Here is a 7,413-nt window from a genome sequence, read left to right as displayed (position 1 = left end):
TTGTCATAATGACGGGTAACGATAGCCAATTCTTTACACGTAGATACATCAGTAGTTTCATCGATAATTGTGGAAAATCTGGTGTTTTTCAAATTTTGTACATGTTCTTCATGAAAATGGGCCGACAGAGCATTTTTTACAATGCATTTAGCTTTAGTGCGTTTGCAGTTAAAACTAGCAGCAATTTGTGAATCAGGACACAACTGCGGCAGAAGATCACTAAAGTAATCCATTATATTAAAGAATTATGCTCGCTGATAAAGCTGGCCTTACGCAATTCAGCTTCCTGAACTTTTCCATGTATTAGGCCTGAACGACGAGCAAACATAGAATCAATTCGATTCAGGGTAGGATTAACGAGAACGTTGACTTTTTCCTTGTGATACGCTATGTTTTTTTAAGGCTGTTATAACTGCTATGGGCTCTCTTTTACAAACATTGCAGTACGCTTTGCTCGGATTTTTGGCAACAGGTTGAAGCCAACCCTTAAACAAAGGATGTTTTTCCCAAGCATGACGGTATGTTTGCCTGTATTTAACAGTTTGCCATCTTGTTGGTCTGGTGCAGACAATCTACAGAATTAAGAATGTGATCATAAATTTCAACTATTGTTTTTGTATTAAATTTAGTTATATCTTCTGAGTAAAATCGGCTGTATATTTTACCTTAGCATTTTTAGGATTTGGAGCTTCACCTTTTTCATTATCATTTACGAATGAACAACCATCATCAGCATCGCTATCGCTTTCCAACATGTTCGACATTTTTGTTAAATAAAAACTCAAAACAGGACAAAGTAACGGAAATAACACAGCAAATTAATTTTAGTTTAACATAATTTATGTAATATGTAAATAGTTTAAATTTTTGACATAATATTATTACTTGTTACAAGAAGTAAACAATTTACTATTTCTATTACTGAATCATTGTACTTATTATTTTCTATCTTAAAGGAATGACAACACAAGGTTCATGAAATCCTACACAGAATTTTGAAAAGTTCACAAAAAGTTCACAAATCTATGAGCTTTGTTCACGATCTGGCAAAACTGGTCAGGTTAGCCGTATTTGTTATATGGTACTTACGTCATTGTATTGTGTGTACAAGAAATTTCTGGGTGTCAATTGTGTATTGTCATTGTGAAGTGTAATGTTTTTAGTTGTGATGTGTTATTAGGTGCGATGTTTTTAGTTGTAATGTTTGGGTGTCAATTGTGTATTGTCATTGTGAATTAGTGGGAAGTGTAATGTTTTTAGTTGTGATGTGTGATTTAGTTGTGATGTTTTTAGTTGTAATGTTTGGGTGTCAATTGTGTATTGCCATTGTGAATTAGTGTGAAGTGTAATGTTTTTAGTTGATCGCTTGTTTGTATTGTGAATAAGTCGTTTAAATTAAATGAAGATATGATCTTCGCACTTTTTTGGACAATTTAAGCAATTGTCTCATAAACCTGAAAAAATCAGGTGACTCAACGGGAATCCAACCCATGACCTCTGCAGTGCCGGTGCAGTGCTCTGACCAACTGAGCTATGAAGTAACACAGTGGTGAGCGGGTCAATTTTGTCGGGCTCATGTTTTCTCGTGAAATGAATGTTATATGAATGTTTTATGCGGTGCGGTGTTTGAAATTAAATGAAGATATGATCTTCGCATTTTGTTGGACAATTTAAGCAATTCTCTCATAAACCTAAAAAAGTCAGTTGACTCAACGGGAATCGAACCCATGACCTCTGCGGTGCCGGTGCAGTGCTCTGACCAACTGAGCTATGAAGTCACACAGTGCTGAGCAGGTCAATTTTGTTGGGCTAATGTTTTCTCGTGAAATAAATGTAACATTCATATAACATTCAAACATTCACAATGCATAAAACATTCATATAACATTCATTTCACGAGAAAACATGAGCCCAACAAAATTGACCTGCTCACCACTGTGTGACTTCATGCTCAGTTGGTCAGAGCACTGCACCGGCACCGCAGAGGTCATGGGTTCGATTCCCGTTGAGTCACCTGATTTTTTCAGGTTTATGAGACAATTGCTTAAATTGTCCAACAAAGTGCGAAGATCATATCTTCATTTAATTTCAAACACCACACTGCATAAATCATTCAAATAAGTCGTTTGTAAGGTGCCGGTAATTGCTGTGATCTGTTCAGGGGGGTTTGTTCCAAGTTGGTATACCAGCTTTCTAATGTAAGCCGTTGTCTATAGTCAGTACTGTAAGTAATGCATTTTGCCGAGTCCCAGTCAATGTTGTGCTTTGTGATTCAGTGATGTTCGGCAATGTGATTAGTTTTGTCTTGTTTCTTAGTACCTCGTTTGTGTTCAGTAATTCTTATGTTTAAATTCCTGCTAGTTTACCCGATATAAGAGGCGTGGCAGTCGGAGCAGTTTATTTTGTAAACTGCACCTTGTCGTTCGTTGGGTTGTTCTTTGTCCTTTATGTTCGTTAGTACTTGTCGTAACGTTGTGATTGGTTTATGTGTGACACGTATGTTGTATGGTCGTAAGATACTTGAGATAGTCTCAGACGTACCTTTGATGTAAGGTATCGTTGCTTTTGTCACTGAGTTGTTCGTTTCGTTGGGTTCGTTTGGTTTGTAAGTTTTGCGTTTGATAAAGTCAGAGTTATAGTTGTTTTTGTCAAAAACACGTTTGAGATAGTTGTTTTTGTTGTGTAGAGCGTCCGGTGAATCACATATGATTTGTGCACGTCTTGTTAATGTTCTGATTGTGGTGGCTTTGTGTGATGTAGGGTTGTAAGATGATTGGTCTAGTAGTCGGTCAGTATGTGTTGGCTTGCGATAAACTGTTGTTTGTAGTTTTGATTGTCATGTTTTACCAAACAGTCGAGAAAAAGAAGAGTTCCGTATGTTTGTCTGTCGTTAACAAGGGTGTTTATTTTGTCGAAGTAATCATTCCTGTCCATGACCACATTCACGCGTCCTTTGTCTGCTGGTAAAATGACGATGTTGTTGTCGTGTTTTAGTCGTTTGAGTGCTTGTTGTTCGTCCTTTGTCAAGTTGTTTTCACGTATAGAGGACGATTGTAAGGCGGAGGCTACCCTACCCGGCACCATAGAAATGACTTATTCACAATACAAACAAACGATCAACTAAAAACATTACACTTCACACTAATTCACAATGACAATACACAATTGACACCCAAACATTACAACTAAAAACATCACACCTAAGTCACACATCACAACTAAAAACATTTCACTTCGCACTAATTCACAATGACAATACACAATTGACACCCAAACATTACAACTAAAAACATCACACCTAAGTCACACATCACAACTAAAAACATTTCACTTCGCGCTAATTCACAATGACAATACACAATTGACACCCACACATTTCCTGTACACACAATACAATGACGTAAGAACCAGATAACAAATACGGCTAACCTGACGTTTACTCCTCATTTGACTCTGAAGATGACTACCGCTAAAGTTGTCGAATTTTCAGTCAACAACAACAAAAACAGTCCTTCTCAGGACTATACCAACCTGGATGATCTACATTTACAAGCATGCAATATCTATTTTGACGGAAAGTAATTGTCGTAGCTAATTGGCTTAACAATGAACGAAATAACTCCGTCTACTATCTCTTGCTATCAGTTTTAAGGGTTTCATCAGCTGTTGAAGAGTTTTCTAACTCACTATTTTGCTTATTGACCAAACATAAATAAGAAAAATTTACTTTATCTTTTACAACTCTGCATTATTCAAAGGCTCCATAACCAGAAAAAATGTTTATGGGAGATATTAAAACTAGGCGTGATTTTCAACCTTTCGTGAAAATAGTTTTTCAATTCGTCCATATCGTTCCATGTTTATGATGGTTTAAAGTGGGCAAACGTTCTCCTGGACGTTGCCCATCGTTAGAAATGTTCGGAACACTGATCTCGAAATAACACTGGATCAAGCATATAGCACAAAAGTTGAAGACCAAAAAGTAAGGAGCGCCGCCATTATTAAAGGAACAACTTTCAAAAATAAGGAGCAAATATATTGTGGATTTATACGAGAATAATCAAGAATTTTCAACATGTAACTAGATGAACATAACTAAGAGATAAATCAGTTTATAAAAGAGCTAAAAATATGATGAAATATCATGAAATAGGATCAAAATGCTGCAATTTTTGTCATCGGTAACTCTCTGTGGTATGGAAAAACTATGGAAAACAGACTACAACTGTATGGAAATACCTAGAGTTATTGTAATCGTAGTTGAGGAGTACGAGCTGATTAAATAATCATATTTACGATCATAAACTTATCAATCCTTTAAAATTACAGGCCTTTTTTACGAGTGACTTGAAGTGAAACCTGTATATACGTTTTGTTTTATACGGCCAATTATTTTTTCTGACTCGCTTTACTATCGCCACCAAGGTCTTTTTTTAATCTTTTGCGTTATCTTAAAGCATAATTTGGCCATGTATTGCTAAGTTTTCCATTGTTTTTTTTTAAAAAAACTTTTGATGTGTTGGTCCCTTATTAAAGGCGGTGGTGTGTTCAAAATTTGTTTACTACACACATACAGTTGCTTGATCCAGTCTTTTTTCGAGATCAGTAGTTTGGAACCAGAGCCCTCTACTGGGAGAGTTGGGACAACGGGTCTGGGGCATTGAGTTCTATAATAACTGGAACGGCTAAGTGGACTGGGACCTGACGCCAAAAAATTGTTGCCAATGGACCTATTTCCGCTGAAATGATCGCTTTGCAGAAAAATTATATTCTCGACCTCCCCCTAATGTCTATAGATAATTATACAGCATTCTTCAAAAACAAACACGATATCTTTTTCTGGCATTTCTTTTAAAATAACAACACTCCAATCATTCAATTGTTGGATATCGTAGTATCCACAAAAAAGAACATGTCGCTTTCACAGGTGAGATATTTGATTGGTTTGTTCATCAAAAATTGAAAAGCAATTGAACTTGAAGCCTGAGCGGTAAAATCTGATTGAGGTTTTCCTGTTTTTGCTTTTAAATATCAACATAGGAACATTTATAAAACGTAAAAGGACGTGAGTCATACACTATTAGTTATATAAAATGATCTAAATATTAAAATACTTTTATGTATTTTTTGGCATTTAGTCCGTCATTATTTAGTTGGTCGATCAATCGACCTTGATTCTTGCCGATTATTTTTTTCTCCTCGAAAATATCTTGCTGTGGTATGGTGGATGTAATTTTAAAGCACAAAATCTGTCATAAATAATTTTTTCACATTTTTTAACTGCCAAGAAGCCAAAACAAACGTTAGTCGCGAAGAAAACAATCATAACACGCATTATTTCAGGGGGGAGTTGATTAAACTTTAGCTGCATGTTATCGTTCCAGTTTATATTACAGTTCACTGGTCTGGGGTCACTGGACTTAAACTGTGCCTGCCATTGAATCAGTGTTATCCATAATTGGACAAAGTTTTGTTTCGAAGCATTGTAGTCATGACATTTTGCTTAGGTAGTTCATATTTTGCAATGTGATCCAAGCATAAAAATTTAGTGCATACAGATAAAAAGGTTTTTTGCTGGAAAATTATAGACTTACAATATTTGTAAGGCACAGTAGCTCTTTAATATTCTATTAGTCTAATGTGAAAATGTTGATTTCTTTATTGCTTGTGAAACTGTGATTGTAGGTAAAGTTGAATTCTAATGCAGAATGGTATAGCCTTCTATTTGGTGAGGCATTTGTTGAAAAGGAAATTATTGTTTGTGCATTATAAAACAATTCTGTTGTTGAGACTGTTTGTACAGAGTTTGATATTGCATATGAGTCAGATCCAATTTTTAATCTAGCTTGAAAAATTAATAAGTTGAGTAATGACAAAACTTCTGCAAGTTTTTTTCAAATTATAAAGGCCAAAGACCACACCAAATCATAGATTATTTAAAGAGCAGACCAAATCATTGATAAGCCAATTGAACATGCTCTAGCTTAAATTACAGACAGCAATGTATATTTCATTCCAAGTAATGCATTTCACCCAGCTGTTTCAGTAAATATTTTATTTTTAATTACTTATAATGTACTTTCAAATTTTGATCCAAACGCACAAAATGCAAAATTCAAAACTATATTATTTTAGTGTATTGGATTAGCCATAATTGTTTGTTGAAGTAGTTAAGAGCTTGTAAATTAGAGTCATATTGCAGAATGTCATGATAATTTATAATCTTTCTATAAAGCACGGGCTTTTAATGTAGGATACCATTGAATCGTTAGTATTAGGGAAAATTTTTCCAGTGATTTTTGACTCGAAGACTATCTTCGTAAATACACCTTTAGTTAAGAACAGTTTGACACAATGGTCTCTACGCGCAATTCAATCTATCGTAAAGCCATTTCTTTCTTCTTTCTCTATTCCTTAATTCTGGTGATATTTAGTTACACGTTTTAGCTATCAAATAATCATTTATTGAATCTATATCCACAGAAAATCAAAATATTTCCTCAACATACAAACAAACTTGTTGTAATCGCCATACAAACACTAGTTCAAATTTCAAAATTAGGAACGAAAATGGCGGAAATTGATGATGTGACCGATATTGCCCAATCAACGTTTGTAAACCAGAGAACAATACATCTCCCAACTCTCCAAATAGAGGGCTCTGGTTTGGAACGACTTATTCTTGTGACGTCATTTAAGGGACTGGTCAATACAAATATATATACAACAAAAGACAAGATGTTACCCAATATCATCACAGTAAATGTATGCTGCCTAGAAAATGACTTAGTAAAATATTTAAGGATAATGATATGAAAACCTTCACTGACAAACTGTGCTAAGTTTTTACATCATATCCTGCGGCAAGGCATTTTAGGCTTAACAGTTGCATCTTGCATTGCAATAGCACATGTTACGTCACGCGCAGGACAACTGAGCATGAATAAGAATTAGAATGAGAACATGAATCATAATCATGTATATGAATTGATCAACTCTGATGATGGCTTTAGGATAAAGTCTTGATAGCAAATATCACTTCGTATGTAGCATAAATTCTAATTATAAGCAGGCATTTTGGAAAAGATCCCATTTAACCTTTTTACTAAGGCAATATGGTATACTACGAAATGAGGCGGATTCTGTAAGGAAACCAACCTTTATGTTACCTCTAACTAGGCACGACCAAGTTTGCTCGACGACAGTGAAAACGACAGATTCTACAGCGGTTTCGTTGTCCAGGAAAACGTGTTCATTATTTTGTTCAATAAAGCAAAAATGGAAATTGTTGATTCTCTTGATTCTTGAATTACGCTATAAAAATATATCCTAAAAACCTGAAGAATATTTCAAAGGTTTGAATAATAGAGTGCGGAGAGGATGAGTGTGGAGTTGATAAATCAAATAACATAC

General features: G+C 35.0%; 1 non-coding gene across 1 annotated transcript; it reads right to left on the bottom strand.

Moving 5' to 3' along the window:
* Positions 1-1,704: 1,704 nt before the first annotated feature.
* Trnaa-ggc lies at positions 1,705-1,779 on the bottom strand. The gene has a single exon. It is a non-coding gene; the product is annotated as a tRNA-Ala (tRNA).
* Positions 1,780-7,413: the final 5,634 nt, after the last annotated feature.

This window comes from Xenia sp. Carnegie-2017, unplaced genomic scaffold (genome assembly GCF_021976095.1).
Source record: "Xenia sp. Carnegie-2017 unplaced genomic scaffold, XeniaSp_v1 HiC_scaffold_19, whole genome shotgun sequence".
Lineage (NCBI taxonomy): Eukaryota > Metazoa > Cnidaria > Anthozoa > Malacalcyonacea > Xeniidae > Xenia > Xenia sp. Carnegie-2017.
Note: the sequence above shows the minus strand (reverse complement) of the source record. Positions and strands in the feature narration are given on the sequence as shown.